Here is an 18,393-nt window from a genome sequence, read left to right on the forward strand (position 1 = left end):
AAAGTGGTTGCTGGGGGTCCAAGTACTGCCTGAACAGGGTACTCCCAGGCCATGCTCTGGGTAGACCCAAGGAAAATGACCTGGGAATTCATGGACTGTAGGCAGCCTATCATTAATTTTCCTTCACACGGCTCTTCCTCTAAAGGCCAAAAGCATTTCTCTCTGCATGATGATTAACAGAGGAAAAGGTGTCAGAAGTGCTGTCTTTCAGGTGGTCCAGTAAGGTAGGTCCCGGCCCTAACGCTTTGTACGATGTCCTAGATCTGCTATCATTTTCACTTTGCAGGTTGGTTAAATTCATGCCAACTTCCCAGTGTTCTTCACCTTTGTTCCTGGTACAAATAAGGTATTCAATAAATATTCGTTACATTAATTTCACTTGGATTTCCAGTGGTCTGGGTAGAGAGGGAGAATTAGAGATAGCAGTGGGGTCCTCTTTACCTCCTATATGGAGAAGATACATTTGTCAGGTGGTTACCGTGGCTCTTAAAGTATTAGTATTTTCAGTCTATGGCAAATACAGTTCAGAGCTGAAAAACATGACTCTCCACTAGAATAAAAGGTGCTGTGTACATACAAAAAGTTTTTTAAGAGCATCTGGTTAGAGCTTAATGTGGCTGAAAACATTCCTATTTTTTTTTCCTGTTTCACTTACTCAAATGTGGCTAAAAGTGTGCTTTGGAGATTTTCCAAAATAAAAATTCTGAGGTGAGAGATATTTCAACCCCAACAATAACTTGAAAATTGGAAGTTGTAATAGGAACTCTGTCACCAGCACTATGATGATTCAATTACATGTGAGAAGTCTAGTTTCTGACCATTCAACTGCACACTTCAGCTACAGGCATCAGTCTTTCCCTTCTTTTCTTTCACAGTGAGTAGATTTAGGGGTAAATGAGAATGATGAGAGAAAGCAAGAGGCTGAGGAGTACAGGCCTTTCCATTGGCCCCCAGGTCACAGCTGGTGACCCTGACCTTCTCAGCAGCCTCATGTGATTAGGAGCCTGCAGCAAACCAGTCACAGGGTAGGTCCTGGTTCCCTCCCTGTCCTCGCAGTCCTCACCACCCAGCACCAATAGCCTTACTTGAACATCAAGGACATCCTAGAAGAGGAAATACATCCCCAAATGGCAAAAGGCCACCTGAACCCATGTGAGAAAGCATGGGACAGTACTCCTCAGCGAGGTAGTAAACACAAGGCTCTGGGGACAGGACCTGGCACTATATGCTGTCTAGTAGCAGCAGCAGCAGCTGCTGCTGCTCTTTATTATTGATGTCAATGGTTTATAAATTGATGAGCTGTATATTGCGTTCACATGTCAGGTGCTAACTCTCAGATCCCCCTGTTTTCAGTCTGTACCTCATCCCCACCAGCCATTCCTGCACAATCCCTCAGGAACTGCTTGATGCTTCCCTTTGAATAAGGGCTGTTTATTCTCTGTATTTTAGAGCTGCCCCTGTTCACAGTACTTGCATTATTCCAATATCTCCATTCGGCAATTGCCATTTCTTCTTAGTGCTGCTCCAAATCTCTTTTTTGGAAGTGAAAGAAATATATAAATGCACCATTCTAGCCACACCATTTGTTCCCTGGCTTCCTCCTCTTTCCCATAGGGAGGGTGGTTTTGTTATCATTTACTCTAGTGCTTCTCACGACGGAACATAACTCAATTTCTTCAGTCATCTTTTGCACTTCACTGAAGAACTCTGTGGTCTCAGGTGCTTTGTTTTGCTGGAAAGGGAAGAGCGGGACACATCTGATCCCTCACTTAGAAAAGCAGGAAATAATCATTTTAGTTAGGGGCCTGGGAGACACATCTGTTTGCAAAAGGAAGGAGTTGCTGTTTCTCTGGCTGCCTGCTTCCTTCCATCTGTCCCAAGCCCACCCTTGGAAGTTATAGCTGAGCATCTCTGAGTGAAATAAATGTTGTAATGGGTCAAGTAATTAGCAGGCAGAATTATGATTGGGCTGTAACCTAACTCTAGTCGCTGACCTCAGAGAATTAATTTCATATGACATAACACCTTAGCTGTGTGCTGGCTTGAAAGTCTCCACTTGTCTCTCTCTTTTAGCTAGATTGCATTTTCTATTTCTGGATTTGTCATGTTGATGAGTCAGGTGGCCCCAGACTCTTCCTGTGGATGAAAGGGACATCCTGACTTGGATATATTTTCTACATATGTAAATTACAAAAAGGAAAAACTCTGTGTCCTTTTTTTGGCACAAAAGTAAGGGAAACTGGAGGGTTGAGTGAGGAAGGTATAAACTAGCCAGTGTAAATAAACTCTAGCCCTAGGGCATGAATGCAGCAAGATGTACAACAGAGAAAATGGTGCTCTGGAATAATGCTTTTCTATATTAAAAACAGCCATTATAAGGAACTTGTGATATAAAGGGTCATGTTAATATTTGCCACCAAGTTAAAAAAATTTACAAAATAAGATGTAATGTCTGTATGATGATCTATGTATTCCTATGCCACAGTGAGTGGCTTTGTCTCTTCCCCCATAGTACATATGGAAATTGTCACTCTACCCATATCCCTGAGTCCTAGAACTGTTCCTACAACTAGTGGGCTCACTGGCGTCTCACCTGCTTTGACTTCTGTAATGGAATTTGCTACATGAGTTCAGAGAGATGGTATGCTTTTCATGTTTTTTTAAAATTCACATGGTGAATTATCTTGTATACTGAAAAGACAGTTGAAAACCAAAATCATCTTTGAAGGCCTAGTTTTGTTTAATAATCAAAGGAAGCTACTGTGCATTATGCCAAGTTGTAATTATTAGGAACCTAAAATAGTTGTACTTCTCTTGAGTAATTGATTGTTTTGTCATTGTCGTTTTAGCTTATGCATACTATGAATAGTGACCAGGTTTCCTTTTTCACATGGGTTCCTACAAACGTAGAATCAAATTTGTGCCCCATCAGTAGCAAATGTGTAGGCCATTATATCTTTATCATAAGTCTTGGATTAATTTCAGGTCCAATTTTTATTTTTCTTTCATATTCACTCCCACTTTTAATTTATTCAGTCTTCTTTTTTTTGTAACCTTGTAAGCTGCCTTAAATTTTTTTCTGGAATAAGATGATCTATAGTTAACTAAGAGCTAGGTATTGAAAACACGAAAGAAAAAAGTTGGGGCTGGGTACGGTGGCTCATGCCTGTAATCCCAGCACTTTGGGAGGCTGAAGCCGGTGGATCACAAGGTCAAGAGATCGAGACCATCCTGGCTAACACGGTGAAACCCCGTCTCTACTAAAAATACAAAAAATTAGCCAGGCGTGGTGGTGGGCGCCTGCAGTCCAAGCTACTCAGGAGGCTGAGGCAGGGGAATGGTGTGAACCCAGGAGGCGGAGCTTTCAGTGAGCAGAAATCGCGCCACTGCACTCCAGCCTGGGCGACAGAGTGAGACTCCATCTCAAAAAAAAAAAAAAAGAAAGTTGGGCAGAGAGAGAACTAAGGAAAGAAAGCAGACGGGCAGGCAGCTATGCACGTCTCAGTCACTTAACCTTCCTAAGTTTCAAATCTGTAAATTGCTGACATCCAGCATATTTGTGGGACTCAAAATCACTTTTAAATAATGAACATGAACATAGTTTATAAATTATAGAGCTCTATGTAGCTTTGTTGTGATTATTTTAAAGCCATTTTCAACTGAGGCAATTCTCCATTGCCAAACCCTTGGCCTAACTCTGTCCAGTAGAAGGCACTTCCCTCGAGAGCAGGGCCCAGGCTCTTCTGAGAGCTTTCCATGGGTCCAGCCAGGAACCAAAATCCTTACAGCACATAGAGACAATGTCGTCTCTCCCAGGATGGCTCTAAAACCTCCAAGCCTGACACAGTTCTGTACCTTAGCTGTTCCAGGGCTAGGAAATCTAATTATCTAGCTGCAAAACAGCTAGCCAGGAAATCCTGTTTACCTCAGTGTCTCAGTATCATCTAGGAGATTTGGTGTGGACATCTGCACAAAATTTCCCAGTCAGGGACCTTCCACCCCATATATAGTTCCCACTGGGATTTGGGGACCCCAAGAGCATCCCATCTCCCACTTAGAAACTTATGGGACCATCATCTCACTGCTTACGTAATCCCACAATTAGAACCTCTTGACAAAGGAGTCTGTGGAATGGAGGGCGTGGAGACAGACCTTGGTGATCACTGTTCAGCCGCTGTTACTAGTGATCTTGTTAGAAATAGTTGTGCTTTCAGGTGAAGGGAAGCAGGAAGAAAGGCTGGTAAGTACAGCCCAAATGATCCATTATTGTCAGTCTAGTTGTCTTCTTAAAGTAGATTCTGGTCAGGTAAAAGCCTCTCTTAGGTCCCATTAGTGCCATGATTAAAGCCAGACACCCCAGCATGACAGGAGACAGCACACGAAGGAGGACAAGAGTGAGTTTCTGCACTATCTGTGTGAGAATGCTTGCTCTGCCTGTATGACAGCCAAGGAACCTGGACCAGGCCTCGTGCCTTGTCAAGCCTGGGCTATGAAACATGGAGATAATAATGAGGATTAAACTGTCCAGGCAAAGTGCTTAGCACAATGCCACCCTTTCTCACATCTGTGACTTTGCACATGTTGTTCTGGAATGTTCTTTTCGTGGTCTGTGCACTGAACTTCTACCCTTCAACATCCTCTTGAGACTTGCCTCTTTCTTGCCTTTCCTAAAATACAGCAACAAATCCTCACCCCAGCAGAATGTAGAGTTCTGCGCTTCTCTGCACATTTTTAAAAATTATTAATTATCTTTATCGTAAGATTTATTATTAGATATCATATTTACTTCATTAAGACACCAAAACAATCCAATTGATCTTAAAAATAAACATAACATATGGTAGAGAGATTGTTAATGTTTTTTGCAACTTTAAACACCAGTAGAAATTTTATGCTGTGAAAGACAAGCCAATAGCTAAATGCATATTTTTAATTGAGTTATAATTTACATTTATTGAGGTACTCACATCTTAAGTGTACTGTTCAATCAGTTTTCACCAAGACCTAGAACATTTTCATCACACCTAAAAGTTCCCTAAGATCCCTTCCCAATCAATCCCACCCCACCCCCCACACCCATATACACAGAAGCAACAGCTGATCTGACTTCTATCAGCATATGTTAATGTTGCCTACTCTAGAAGTTCCTATAAATGAAATCATACAGGATGTACTTCATCATATCTGCTCCTTTCACTCAGTAATGCTTTTGAGATTAATCCACGTTGTTGCATTTGTCAGCAATCTATTCCTTTTATTACTCAGTAGCATCTACTGTATGAATATGCCATCGTTTATCCGTTCTCTCTTGTTGATGGGCATATATCAGAATTTTTTTATTTTAACTTTTAAGTATCATAGAGTAAAATTGGCCTTTTTTTCTTTTGGCATACAGGTCTATGAATTTTAATACATGTACAGATTTGTGTGGGTGCCACCACAATCAGTATACAGACAATCTCATGAGATAACTCCCTGGTGCTTCCCTTTATAGTACCCCCTACGACCCCTAGCCCTTACCTCACACCTGTTCTCCATCACTGTAGTATCACATTGCATTTTAATTGCTTATGCACATGTCTGTCTTTTCCGCTATATTGTCAGCTTCTCAGAGTAAGAACCACATCTTCTTCATCTTTTCTCCTCAGGGCTTAGCACAGTGCCTAGTACATAGTAGGTGCCCATTAGATTTTTGAGGGATGAATGAATGAATGTCCATGTGGCCACACAGTGAGTCCTTTCATAATTCTTAGCAGGAAAGGTGAAGAAGAAGGTTGAAGGAAACCAACATTACCTTTGCTCTTTTAAAGAAAAATTTAGGTCCTTTTTTCACAGCAATAATGATTTTATGATTTTAAGAAATTTTAAAGAGTGCTCTCTGGTAATTGCTACTTGAGAGGATATGTTAAGTCACACAAAATAGTAATCTCTCCATAAAAGGAGTTCAGCAAATGTTTATACTAAAAATATTACTGCTGATTAAGTTTGGGCTTGAAAATTAAAAAGGAAAAATTTAAACATGCTTCTTTGTCTATTACCTGTTTCTAACTATGTTCCAGAAGTCTAAAATTCTCCCCCAGAGTCTTTAATATATTTTTCAGCTATCCGTAGCTCTATAAAGATCCTTTACACTGTATTTAGAGAAACTCAATACTCACACTGTTACTTTTGACTGAGGTTTTGGTTTTCTTATTTTTTCCTAAACCAGTGCCATCTTTATCTAAAATTTGTTTTACTAAAGTCATTATTACTGTAAGTGACACTTGGTTCTTATAGTGTCTTCCCTAGAGCATATTCAGTTCTTTTCAGCTTCAACTTTACTTTTCTTTTCTTCCTTTCAGTGTTTATTACTGTTTCCTTTTTCATTAATCACAACGCTGAAATGACTCTGTATATGTTCGTTTTATCCTCTTAATTTCACCCACCAGGATATTATCTCCTACAAACTGAGCCCTTTGCCAACTCCATGTCACATTTTCTTTAAGCAAATAAATTTTCTCCATATGCTTAGCATATACTCCTGAGCCCTATAGCCTATTTCCCCTTTTAAAACAGAAATGGGGAAACAGCTGTTCCATTCCTATAAAGTGTGTCCTGTTTTATAGATAACCCTGAACAGCTCTATTCTGATGTCTGCAATATTACTTGGTCCTTGAAATTGTGAATTTCCTGGACCTGAATTTCCCTTTCACATTTGGGAAAGAAAAATTAATTCTACTGGATGTTTCAGCGCACTACATAGGTTATGAGGTCTTCTCTGAAAGTTTGTTTTGGTAGCTACTGAAGGGCTCATTTCTTCCCTGTAGCACAACAAACTTTTTATCTGTAAAGACTCATATTATGTGGCCATCTCATTGAGTGTTTTAGCAGAAGTTGATTGTGTATATCTCCTGGATTCTATGCTGCCTCCAGAACATACAAGGATAAAAGGACACATTGCCCTAAGGGAGCCCACAGCCCAGTAGGGAGGACAGATGCAATGTGAAGAGTTTTCTAATACCTGAGCCGAAACAACTACCTACAGTAGGAACTAGTAGACTATGGCATGTGGGCTGGCCGCCTGTTTTTGTATGGCTTGTTGTTGTAATATAGCTGTGCATACTCCCTTACATATTCTCAATGGCTTACATATTGTACAATGTGTAGTTGTGATAGAGATCATATGGCCCACAAGCTTAAAGTATTTATCTGGTCCTTGAACTTCAAAAATTGCCATCTTCTAGCTTAGAAGGAGCATCAAGAAAGTGTATGGTTGGTTGGATAGGCCGAGGCAGGCGGATCACGAGGTCAGGAGATCGAAACCACGGTGAAACCCCGTCTCTACTAAAAATACAAAAAATTAGCCGGGCGTGGTGGCGGGCGCCTGTAGTCCCAGCTACTCGGAGAGGCCGAGGCAGGAGAATGGCGGGAACCCGGGAGGCGGAGCTTGCAGTGAGCCGAGATGGCGCCACTGCACTCCAGCCTGGGTGACAGAGCGAGACTCCGTCTCAAAAAAAAAAAAGAAAGAAAGTGTATGGTTGGTCACCAAAGAATAGGATAGTGGAGGACATCCTGGAGGATGACAACATTTTAAGGGGTAGGTGAAAGAAGAAAGTGCATGAAGTGATGGGTTGGGAACCAAATCACAGTGTTCCAGAAGACAAAGGAGGAGAGAGTGTCAAAAAGTTGAGAGTTAACATCAGTACCAAATGCCCCAGGGTAATCAAATGAGGTAATGGTTATGATGACCATTTTGTGAGAATTTACTTGTGTGCCAGACTGTGTGTTAAGTAACTTACATTCATTATATCAAGACTCCATGTAACAACCCTATGAAGTAGGTATTATTAATATTCCTGTTTTATAGATGAGGAAACTAAGGCATAAAAAGAGCAAGTAACTTTTCCAAGCTCACACAGCTTGTAAATGACAGAGGTAAGGTTCCAGTCTAGGCATCCTGATTCTAGGGAGCTTGTAATTTTAATCCCCGTGTTATAGTAATTTACAGAGGCATGATGGTGATGGAAGATAGCTTCAAATGAGTGATAAATGATGTCTACCACAAGCAATACACTATTCTAAGTGTTTCTCCCTATCTCATTTAATCCTCTCAACAACTTCACTTTACATTTTAGGAAACCAAAGCACACAAAGAGGAACTAACTTGCCCAAAGCCAGCTATTGAGTGGCAGAGGTGTGATGTGAACCGAGGCATTCTGGAAGGACACAGCTTGGTACCTGACTTAGCCTGACCTCCCTCTCTACGTCTCTACTGACCCCCATCCAGCCTCAGGCCTTTCCCAGTTCTCTTGGAGATTTTGGCCTAAATCTGGTTCTCGCTTCCTTGCTACTCCCTGCACCCCAATGTGATAGCCATTTAGGAAAATAAAAAAGAAGAAAGCTCAATGTGTTTTTTAAATAACTTAAGGTGTGGTAGCAACAAAAAACTCATAGACAGATCAATGGAAGTATACCATAGCATATGTATAATTTGTGTTTTGATTAAATAAAAGTGTCATGACAAGAAAGTGAGGAAAGGAAGAATCATTTGGCAAGACATTGGGACAATTGATTAAATATTTGCAAAGGTAACAGAGTTAGGGCCTCACATGATATGCAACAAAATCTATTACATATGGATTTAAGTTACAGGCTCTTTTTAAAGATTAAATTATTTTAAACACTAGAATATGTACTTTGAAATAGAGATAATTTTTCTAAGCATAACTGCAATGAAAAATGATATATTTGATCTCATAATTTAAAACATCTGTAAATCAAAAGTCATTATAAAAATTAAAAGATTAGGCAGCATTAAAAATTAATCTTGGCTGGGTATGGTGGCTCACGCCTGTAATCACAGTGCTTTGGGAGGCCAAGGCAGATTGCTTAAGGCCAGGAGCTCAAGACCAGCCTGAGCAACAAAGCAAGACCCCATCTCTAAAAAAGTTTAAAAAATTAGCCAGACATAGTGGCATGTGGCTGTAGTTCTAGCAACTCAAGAGGCTGAGGCAGGAAGATAACTTGAGCCCAGCAGTTCAGGGCTATAGTGAGCTATGATGGCACCACGGCACTGCAGCCTGGGCAACAGAATGAAAGCCTGTCTCTAAAAATGAATAAATAAATAATTTGTTAAGATTAACCTTAAAATTAATAGAGCCATAAAAGTTGATAAGGAAAACATTAAAACTGTCCTTGACAAATGAACAGTTAAGAACATTCTATGCATATAAGAAAATAAAGGCCGGGTGCAGTGTCTCAAGCCTGTAATCCCAGCACTTTGGGAGGCTGAGGCCGGCGGATCACGAGGCCAGGAGATCAAGACCATCCTGGCTAACATGGTGAAACCCTGTCTCTAATAAAAATACAAAAAATTAGCCGGGCACGGTGGTGGGCGCCTGTAGTCCCAGCTACTCAGGAGACTGAGGCAGGCTAATGGCGTGAACCCAGGAGGCGGAGCTTGCAGTGAGCCGAGATCGCGCCACTGCACTCCAGCCTGGGCGACAGAGCAAGACTCTATCTCAAAAAAAAGAAATGAAAAAGTAAAATATTTAGTCTCATCAAGTGATTGCAAATTAGTAAAATGCTATCTTATTTTTACCTATTTATAATATTAGAAAGGTAATATTCAGTGTTTACTGGGGTGTGATAAAACATACACAGTGTTATACAGTGTTTATGACTTATAAATTGACCCAAAAGCTTATGGAAAAGAGTTTAGAAGTTAAGACCTTTTAAAAACATGTATACCTTTTTACAATGCAATTTCTCTTCTAGAAATCTATTCTAAACAGAAATATATAAATGTTACATATAATGATGTTTATTATACTATATTTGCAAAGCCAAATTCTTGAAATAATCTAAGTAATGATAGAAGAACAAAGAAATATATTGTAGACAAACCATGGTTCACTATAAAGCCACTAAAAATGTTTTTCAAGACTAATGACATGGGGAAATACTCATAATATTAAAGGATAAAACATTTGTATATGATACATAATTCCAGACATGTAAAGCTATGTGAATATATGCATAGTCTTATTCATATACACACAGAGACAGAACAAAAGTAAATACCAAAATTAGAATGCTGGATATCTTTTACAGTAGGACTGTCTTTTTATAGTGGAACCAAATTTTTTTTTTTTTTTTTTTACTTTTCTGCATTTTCTAAATCTCCACAATGAATATGTACACTATTTTTATATGAAGGAAAAGGGTAAAAAAAGGTTTTTAAAAATTATGATGCTATCAAATTTGTAGTATAGTATTGATAAACCAAGTCTTATTTTACTCTCTTGTTTATTTACTCCATTAGACTTACATCTCATCGTTACCTCACCTCATCATGTAAGACTTCAGGGTTGTGGTTCTCGAAGATCAGTCCAAACACAAATCATTATGTGAATACTTTTCGTATAGTTGGTAGTCAGTTGATAGGCTAATTCCTTAAGCCCAGTTTATCAATAGGAAACTTTAAGGATGAAGCAATGAAGGACCTTGTCCTAAGCTGTACCCAAAAACTCTGTAAGAAAAGGCTTTTTCCATTGAGAAGCTGGGTGAGAAAATTAAGCATTCTGAAGCAGGGCAGGTGAGCATTATACCTACCTTGAATGATTTACATTAAGGGGATACATTATGTGTTAATAGTATAATAGGTAGTTGAAGTCTCTGTGAATGCCAAAGGGTACTCTTAACAGAAGTACTGTGTTTTTTCCATTTTAACACTTCTCTTCCTCGGGGTTACTCTCTATAACAAGGGTGAGTGGATAGTAGCTCTAGATGTAGCCTCATAGGCTTTTTTCTCTTTTTTTTTTTGAGACGGAGTCTCGCTCTGTCGCCCAGGCTGGAGTGCAGTGGCGCAATCTCGGCTCACTGCAAGCTCCGCCTCCCGGGTTCACGCCATTCTCCAAGTAGCTGGGACTACAGGCGCCCGCCACCACGCCCGGCTAATTTTTTGTATTTTTAGTAGAGACGGGGTTTCATCGTGGTCTCGATCTCCTGACCTCGTGATCCGCCCGCCTCGGCCTCCCAAAGTGCTGGGATTACAAGCGTGAGCCACCGCGCCCGGCCTCATAGGCTTTTTTCATATGAAATTTCTGTTTGGGGAAATTATGTAACTCGCATACCCGCATTGGGCCACATTCACCTATTTTTTTTAATGTTACCCTATTCCTCCGTACTTCAGCATTCCACCTCACTCTGGAAATTTTGACGCATCCAGAGTATATAGCATTCTTAACAGAAGTTGGCCCAAACCAGAAGAGAATCATAAATCACAGCAGTATGACTTCATCAATCCACAATTAAGAAAACTGTGGCATAAAGTGGTTTGCTCAGGATCACAAAAATTAAAGCTAAAATTTGGGCCGCCTTCTGTCGCTGTTCTGGGAGCTGTTAACAGGTGTTCCGCAGTGAGGGGGTTGGGGATCAAATAAGTTCGAGGATGGCCTCATCTCCATTTCCTTACTTGGACAGTAGTAATCCATATTAATATATTAAAGAATCTCTGCAATAAGACAGATAATATTAATAAACCAGATGGGATATAGGGAAAACAAGTATAAATCAGGACTAGCCAAGGCAAACCAGGATATATTTTCTCCCTAGCTAAAAGATAGGATGGGGTGGAAGGAGTGGTAGAGAGTTACTGACAGATATTTGAACTCAATTAAGTTTGGGTTTTTTTGGAGGAGGGAGGCTGCCGGCCACATGTAGATGAATGTTAGTTAAATATAACATACATTATTATATGAAACTGGGCTCTACCCATAAAGCCCAATGGATTCTAATAACCTGCTTAAAGACCAGTGCCACCAGCAAGCTGCTTGATTTGCCTTCTAAATTTGAGAGGCAATATTGCATAGTAGTTAAGAGCAGACTTTGAGTCAATATTGTGTAGGTCTAAATCCTGGCTCTCTTTCTTATTAACGTTGAGCAGGTGCCTCCATTTCTACCTCTGTAAAACAGATTATAGCAACAGTACCTGTCTCATAAGATTGATATGGGAATTAAATGAGTTATTTACAAAGAGCATTTAGAACAGTGCTTTGTACAAAATAAGGATTATGTAAGAGCTGGTTTAGAATTGGTTTCTATTCCAAGAATGAAGAATTTACATAGCAATGCTTCCAAATGTACAAGTATTCAGGCCCGAAATGCCACCACCAACATCCATGGCTCTATTCATTTAACTGTAAAAGTTGGGTAGAAAAGATTGAATTGAAATTGCTCATAGTTTCAGAACTGCCCCAAAATATATAAATGTTCAAACATTTAAAACAAACTAGAAAGGAAGGAGGATTGGGAGCTTTAACACTGCCTGAAGTTGAGAGTTGAGGTCATGCCACCTAAACCCCTGATGTGGACTAATGATTCCTGAGGAGCCTTCGTGTGTGTGTGTGTGTGTGTGTGTGTGTGTTTGTGTGTGTGTGTGTTTAAGAGACAGGGTCTTGCTCTGTCACCCAGGCCTGGAGTGGCATCATCATAGCTCACTGTATCTTCGAACTCCTCAGCTCAAGTGATCCTCCTGCCTCAGCCTCCCAAGTTGCTGGGACTACAGATGCATATACCACTGCATCTCACTTCCTGTGTGCATATTTAAAAATAAATGAATACAGCACTACTAACCTGGAGCAGTCACATTTTTAGAAAATAACCATTAAGTTCTGCTGACTTGCAGCTAGTGACAGAAATTTTGTAGCATTTAAGCATCCCATAAAAAGTTGAGGCATTCTTCTTTAGTTGTGTTTTTCAAATGATCTTTTTGTTCTTAGTACTTTGCCTTCTGTCAAATTATCAGGACCCATGAAATGACTTCAGCTCAGTGTTTTACCATCCTAGTTCAAAAGTTCTAGCTTTAAAGTTTTCTGTGGGAACAGAAGACTTTAAAAATTTTGTAAGCAAACTCTAGATCTGTTGCCTCAACTAGGAAAATAGGAGCATTATTGGAATGTACATCAGGCTATAGCTGTTGCCACTAAAAATGGCAAAATGAAAGGAGAAAAAGGATCACCCACTCTCCTTTCCAGTTCAGAGTGACAAGAAGACTTCTGATAGAGAGAATCAAATCACAAAGACTTATATCCAGAAGCATTTGTTTTGTTAAATCTTTTGGAGAGAAGAAGAGATCTTAAGGAGCTTGAGAGATGGAGAAGATAGATCATGCCCAGTTTTTTGCCATATGTTAGACAGCAAAAAAGCAAAAGGGAAGAGATGATAACTAGAAAAAAAAAAAAAAAAACTGGACTGGCGCCAAGAGAAAGCCTGATGAAGCACCACACGCCCACAGCTTTGAGTGGTCCTGTGTCCCGGCACCTGGACCCCAGGACTGCAGGACTTGAAGAAGCCAGGAGGCTGAGGGCCGAACCTGCCTGAGCTCCTCCAAGCAGCCCCCTCAAAGCAACCGGATGCCCTGCAGTGGGCATGACAAGCTGTCTTGGGTTTGCTTCTCCTCCTGGACTCTCCTTCAGTGAATTCCTCATTTTCATACAGGCCCTGCCCCATTTTCCTTTCCTGGTGAAAGTTGTAACTGCTTGCTACATTATCCCCTAAGACAGTCTTATTTCTTGTTTCTGCCTTCAGAAGATCTTCACAGAGGAGGGAAAACCTGAGCTGAAGTTTAGAGGGTAGGGGTGAGATTTTGATGGAAAAGGAAAGGAGACAAGGATAAAGTGAGAACAGGCATTCTGAATAATTAGAGTAAATGAGAGATACACTTACAGGCCATATGATTATTTGATCATGTGGCCTAATTGACTATAAACCCTTCTTTTCTAGTCATAGCTTATCTGTAGTAATTATTTTGAAAAATGTGCAGAAGCGATAAAAGATTGACCTTCCTTCACTACACAACCTCTATGAGTATAGGCGGATTCAGAATTGAGAGCCTCTTCCTCCTTGGCTAGGCTGCACGCTGCCTTTTCCTCCCCTTCCCTTCCCTGTGATCTGTGTTGCTGGCATGGCCTTATGGCCTTCACAGAGTTCAGTCTCAGGGTCCTGTTCTTTGGATATGGGAATTGTGTTCTTTCTCAGTGATGCTGGTGGGAGTCTCTTAATGAGCTGGGAACATGGTTCTTGAAGAGTAGTTCCCAGCCCTGGCCAAATAAAACATTCTGGCTCCTAGGGATTGAGTAATTTTAGCAAAACACTTTAGACTGTTTAAGTACAGCTGTGTATCCAGCATTACTTTTCGTATGTATAATGTAGCTTTCCCAGAGAACAGCTGATGACCTCTAGAAATATAGAACTTCCCTCACAAAATGATACTGAACTAAATAAAATGGATTTTTAAAAATAGAGCCACAACATGATGATAAAAGGTACAATTCTACAGGAAGTCATAACAATTCCAAACTTGCATGCGCCTAAGACAGCTATGAAATATGTAAATAAAAATTGGTAGAATTACTATAAAACATTGACAAGCTCAAAATGAGAGAGGAAGATGTTAATATACACCCCAATAATTGATAGATAAAGGAGATTAAAATTCATAAGCATGTAACTTGTTTTTTGTGTTTTTTTTTGTTTTTTTTGAGACAGAGTCTTGCTTTGTCGCCCAGGCTGGAGTGCAGTGGCGTGATCTCGGCTCACTGCAAGCTCTGCCTCCTGGGTTCACGCCGTTTTCCTGTCTCAGTCTCCCAAGTAGCTGGGACTACAGGCGCCCGCCACCATGCCCGGCTAATTTTGTTTTTGTATTTTTAGTAGAGACGGGGTTTCACCATGTTAGCCAGGATGGTCTCGATCTCCTGACCTCATGGTCTGCCTGCCTCGGCCTTCCAAAGTACTGGGATTACAGGCTGAACCACCACACCCAGCCAGCATGTAACATTTTTTAGAACACAAGTTTATGATCATACATAGACATCTGCACCTAACAATTAGAAACTATATACTCAGAAACAGGCTACAGTAACCAAAACAACATGGTACAAAAACAGACATATAGACCAATGGAACAGAACAGCGACCTCAGAAGTAACACCACACATGTACAACCATCTGATCTTCGACAAACCTGACAAAAACAAGCAATGGGGAAATGATCTCCTATTCAATAAATGGTGCCGGGAAAACTGGCTAGCCATATGCAGCAAACTGAAACTGGACCTCTTCCTTACAACTTATACAAAAATTAACTCAAGATAGATTAATGTCTTAAAAGTAAAACCCAAAACCGTAAACACCCTAGAAGAAAACCTAGGCAGTACCATTCAGGACACAGGCATGGGCAAAGACTTCATGACTAATCACCAAAAGCAATTGCAACAAAAGCTAAAATTGACAAATTAGATCTAATTAAACTAAAGAGCTTCTGCACAGCAAAAGAAATTATCATCAGAGTGAACAGGCAACCTATAGATTGGGAGAAAAATTTTGCAATCTACCCATCTGACAAAGGTCTAATATCCAGAATTTACAAGGAACTTAAACAAATTTACAAGAAAAAAACAACCCCATGAAAAAGTAGGCAAAGGATATGAACAGACACTTCTCAAAAGAAGACATTTATGTGACCAACAGACATGAATAAAAGCTCAACATCACTGATCATTAGAGAAATGCAAATCAAAACCACAATGAGATACCATCTCATGCCAGTCAGAATGGCAATTATTAAAAAGTCAAGAAACAATAGATGCTGACAAGGCTGTGGAGAAATAAAAACACTTTTACATTGTTGGTGGGAATGTAAACTGAAAGTTCAGCCATTCTGGGAGACAGTATGGCAATTCCTCAAGGATCTAGAACCAGCAATACCATTTGACCCAGCAATCCCATCACTGGATATATACCCAAAGCAATATAAATCATTCTACTCTGAAGACACATGCACACGTATGTTTACTGCAGCACTATTTACAATAGCAAAGTCATGGATCCAACCCAAATGCCCATCAATGATAGACTGGATGAAGACAATGTGGTACATATATACCATGGAATACTACGCAGCCACAAAATGAATGAGATCATGTCCATTGCAGGGACATGGATGAAGCTGGAAGCCATCATCCTCAGCAAACTAACCCAGGAACAGAAAACCAAACATCACATGTTCTCACTCATAAGTGGGAGTTGAACAGTGAGAACACATGGACACAGGGAGGGGAACATCACACACCAGGGCCTGTTGTTGGGTGAGGGGTGAGGGGAGGGAACTTAGAGGATGGGTCAATAGGTGCAGCAAACCACCATGGCACATGTATACCTATGTAACAAACCTGCACGTTCTGCACATGGATCCTGGCACTTAAAATAAAATAAAATGAAAAGTTTAAACTCTTAAAAAAAAAACCCTTGAAACGTTTTTTTAATTGATTAAAAATCCAGCCAGGAGGCCAGGCATGGTGGCCCACACCTATAATCCCAGCACTTTGGGAGGCTGAGATGAGTGGATCACCTGAGGTCAGGAGTTTGAGACCAGCCTGGTCAACATGGTGAAACCCCGTCTCTACAAAAAAGAAAAAAAAAAAAAAAAAAAAAAAAAATATATATATATATGTGTGTGTGTGTGTGTGTGTATACACATACTCACACACAAAAATTAGCTGGGCATGGTGGTGGGCACCTGTAATCCCAGCTACTCAGGAGGCTGAGGCAGGAGAATCGCTTGAACCCAGGAGGCGGAGGTTGCAGTCAGCTGAGATGCACCATTGTACTCCAGCCTGGGTGACAAGAGAAAAACTCCATCTCAAAAAAAAAAAAAAAAAATTCCATCCTGGACAAGTTTCTATAAATAAAGTTCATCAGAACACTGCCATTTCCATTTGTTTATACACTGCCTAGGGTAGTGTATAACTAGAACAGCAGAGTTGAGTAGTTATCAATAATGTTCATATTACTCTGCAAACCCAACACTTACTTACCCTACGTCCTTTACCTTAAAAGTATGCTGATCCCACTGGGTGCAGTTACACAACTGTATGCATTAATCAAAATCCATAGAACTGTTCAGTAAAAGTTATTTTTAGTATATGTAAATTATTCCTCAATAAACCTCACTTTAAAAAATAATGATTGAAGCTAACTTCCATTAATTTGTAACACTTGCCCAACATCACATAACTAATAATTGCTGAAGCTGAGATTTGAACCCCAGATATTTTAATCCCACAATCCATAATCCTCCACACTATGCTTGCTTCCAAAGAAGCTGCTTACAGCTCAATGAGATTTCCTTCTAGTCCTCTATTGTTTTGGTAAGAGGTCTCTTTGATGCTTTTATTTTTAAATCACCCCCCAGAAGTCCCCCACTTCCAGTCTCTGGTCACTACTGATCCCTTTTCCACCTCTATAGTTTTGCCCTGTCTAGAATGTTAAAATAAATAAAATCATGCATTATATAGCTTCTTGGGCCTGGCTTCTTTTGCTTGGCATCATGCTGTTGAAATTCATCCATGTTATGTTTTCTGTTCTTTTTCTTTCTTTCTTTTTTAGAAATGGGGTCTCACTATGTTGCCCAGGCTGGTCTTGAACTTGTAGCTTCAAGGGATTCTCCTGCCTCAGCCTCCATAAACACTGGGATTATAGGTGTGAGCCACAACCCCTAGCGTGTTGTTCTTTTCTTAACTATGAGAACTAATAAAGACAGAGGAGCGAGGTTGTTCGCCAGGGCAGATGTAGGTTTTTCTGAGGCCTGAGTTTATGCAATTTCATGGGCCCTCTCTTAGAAAAAGAATGCAAAATTCATGATACAAAATTAAGTATAAAAGAAAAAAAAATTTTAAATTAGATATGAAAGAAGTTATTTTAAATAAGAAAAAAAATAACAGTACTGCCCCAACCACAGCAATTCTGAAAATTGGTATTTTACTCATCCTCATCAAATAAAGAAAAAACATACAGTTTCTTTTCAGTCATATACAGTGCACCATCTACTATATGTATCCTACAGGAGAGACGTTCAATTTCAAATAGGCAAAAATGAGAACCTAATTCTCTACTTACAGTTTTATATTTTTTATGATTGGAAGAATCTTCTGCTGACTAGTTTGAGGTTTCCTACATTCCAAACCTGGTTCCTCCTCTACTGATGCTCTAGGCACATCTGTGTCATGATCTACACCCTCTAGCCTTGCCCACTTTGTGTCAGAATGTCTGGTGAGTTAGCATAGGGTGTCTAGTGCAGGATGCCAGCACTACAACAGCTAGTAATCATTTGATCATAGACAAAAGTGATTGCAAACCACATAAAAATCCTATTAAATTCAAACTAAATGTACGTGCAACTAGCTTCCTCTAAATAGATCCCCAAAAATGCTCCCAGCCATCCAGCACTACTCCCTGGGAGATACGTGGCAGGAGAATTCTGAGTGGAAACAGACAATGGTCTTAACATATTGTGGTGAAGACGGCAGTCTTAACGTACTCTTTTGCACATTTTAAAGAACAATTGACTGTATG

The 18,393-nt window shown here is 40.0% G+C and overlaps 1 protein-coding gene and 1 long non-coding RNA gene across 12 annotated transcripts in view; one reads left to right on the top strand and one right to left on the bottom strand.

Moving 5' to 3' along the window:
- The window catches only part of CMSS1 (cms1 ribosomal small subunit homolog), a 368,700-nt gene that overhangs the window by 312,324 nt on the left and 37,983 nt on the right, over positions 1 to 18,393 (top strand). Inside the window, exon 1 of one of the 9 annotated variants that reach the window (XM_055259958.2) lies at positions 8,193 to 8,213. The exons of the other annotated variants lie outside the window; for them this stretch is intronic. The gene's annotated coding sequence lies outside the window, so the exon portion shown is untranslated. Of the gene's footprint in view, positions 1 to 8,192; positions 8,214 to 18,393 lie in introns of those variants that run through there. 9 annotated transcript variants of the gene reach the window in all.
- LOC129471429 (uncharacterized) overlaps positions 1 to 18,393 on the bottom strand; it is a 150,078-nt gene that overhangs the window by 6,270 nt on the left and 125,415 nt on the right. The gene's annotated exons all lie outside the window — the stretch shown is intronic.

Source organism: Symphalangus syndactylus, chromosome 21, assembly GCF_028878055.3.
Source record: "Symphalangus syndactylus isolate Jambi chromosome 21, NHGRI_mSymSyn1-v2.1_pri, whole genome shotgun sequence".
In the NCBI taxonomy this organism is placed as follows: Eukaryota; Metazoa; Chordata; class Mammalia; order Primates; family Hylobatidae; genus Symphalangus; species Symphalangus syndactylus.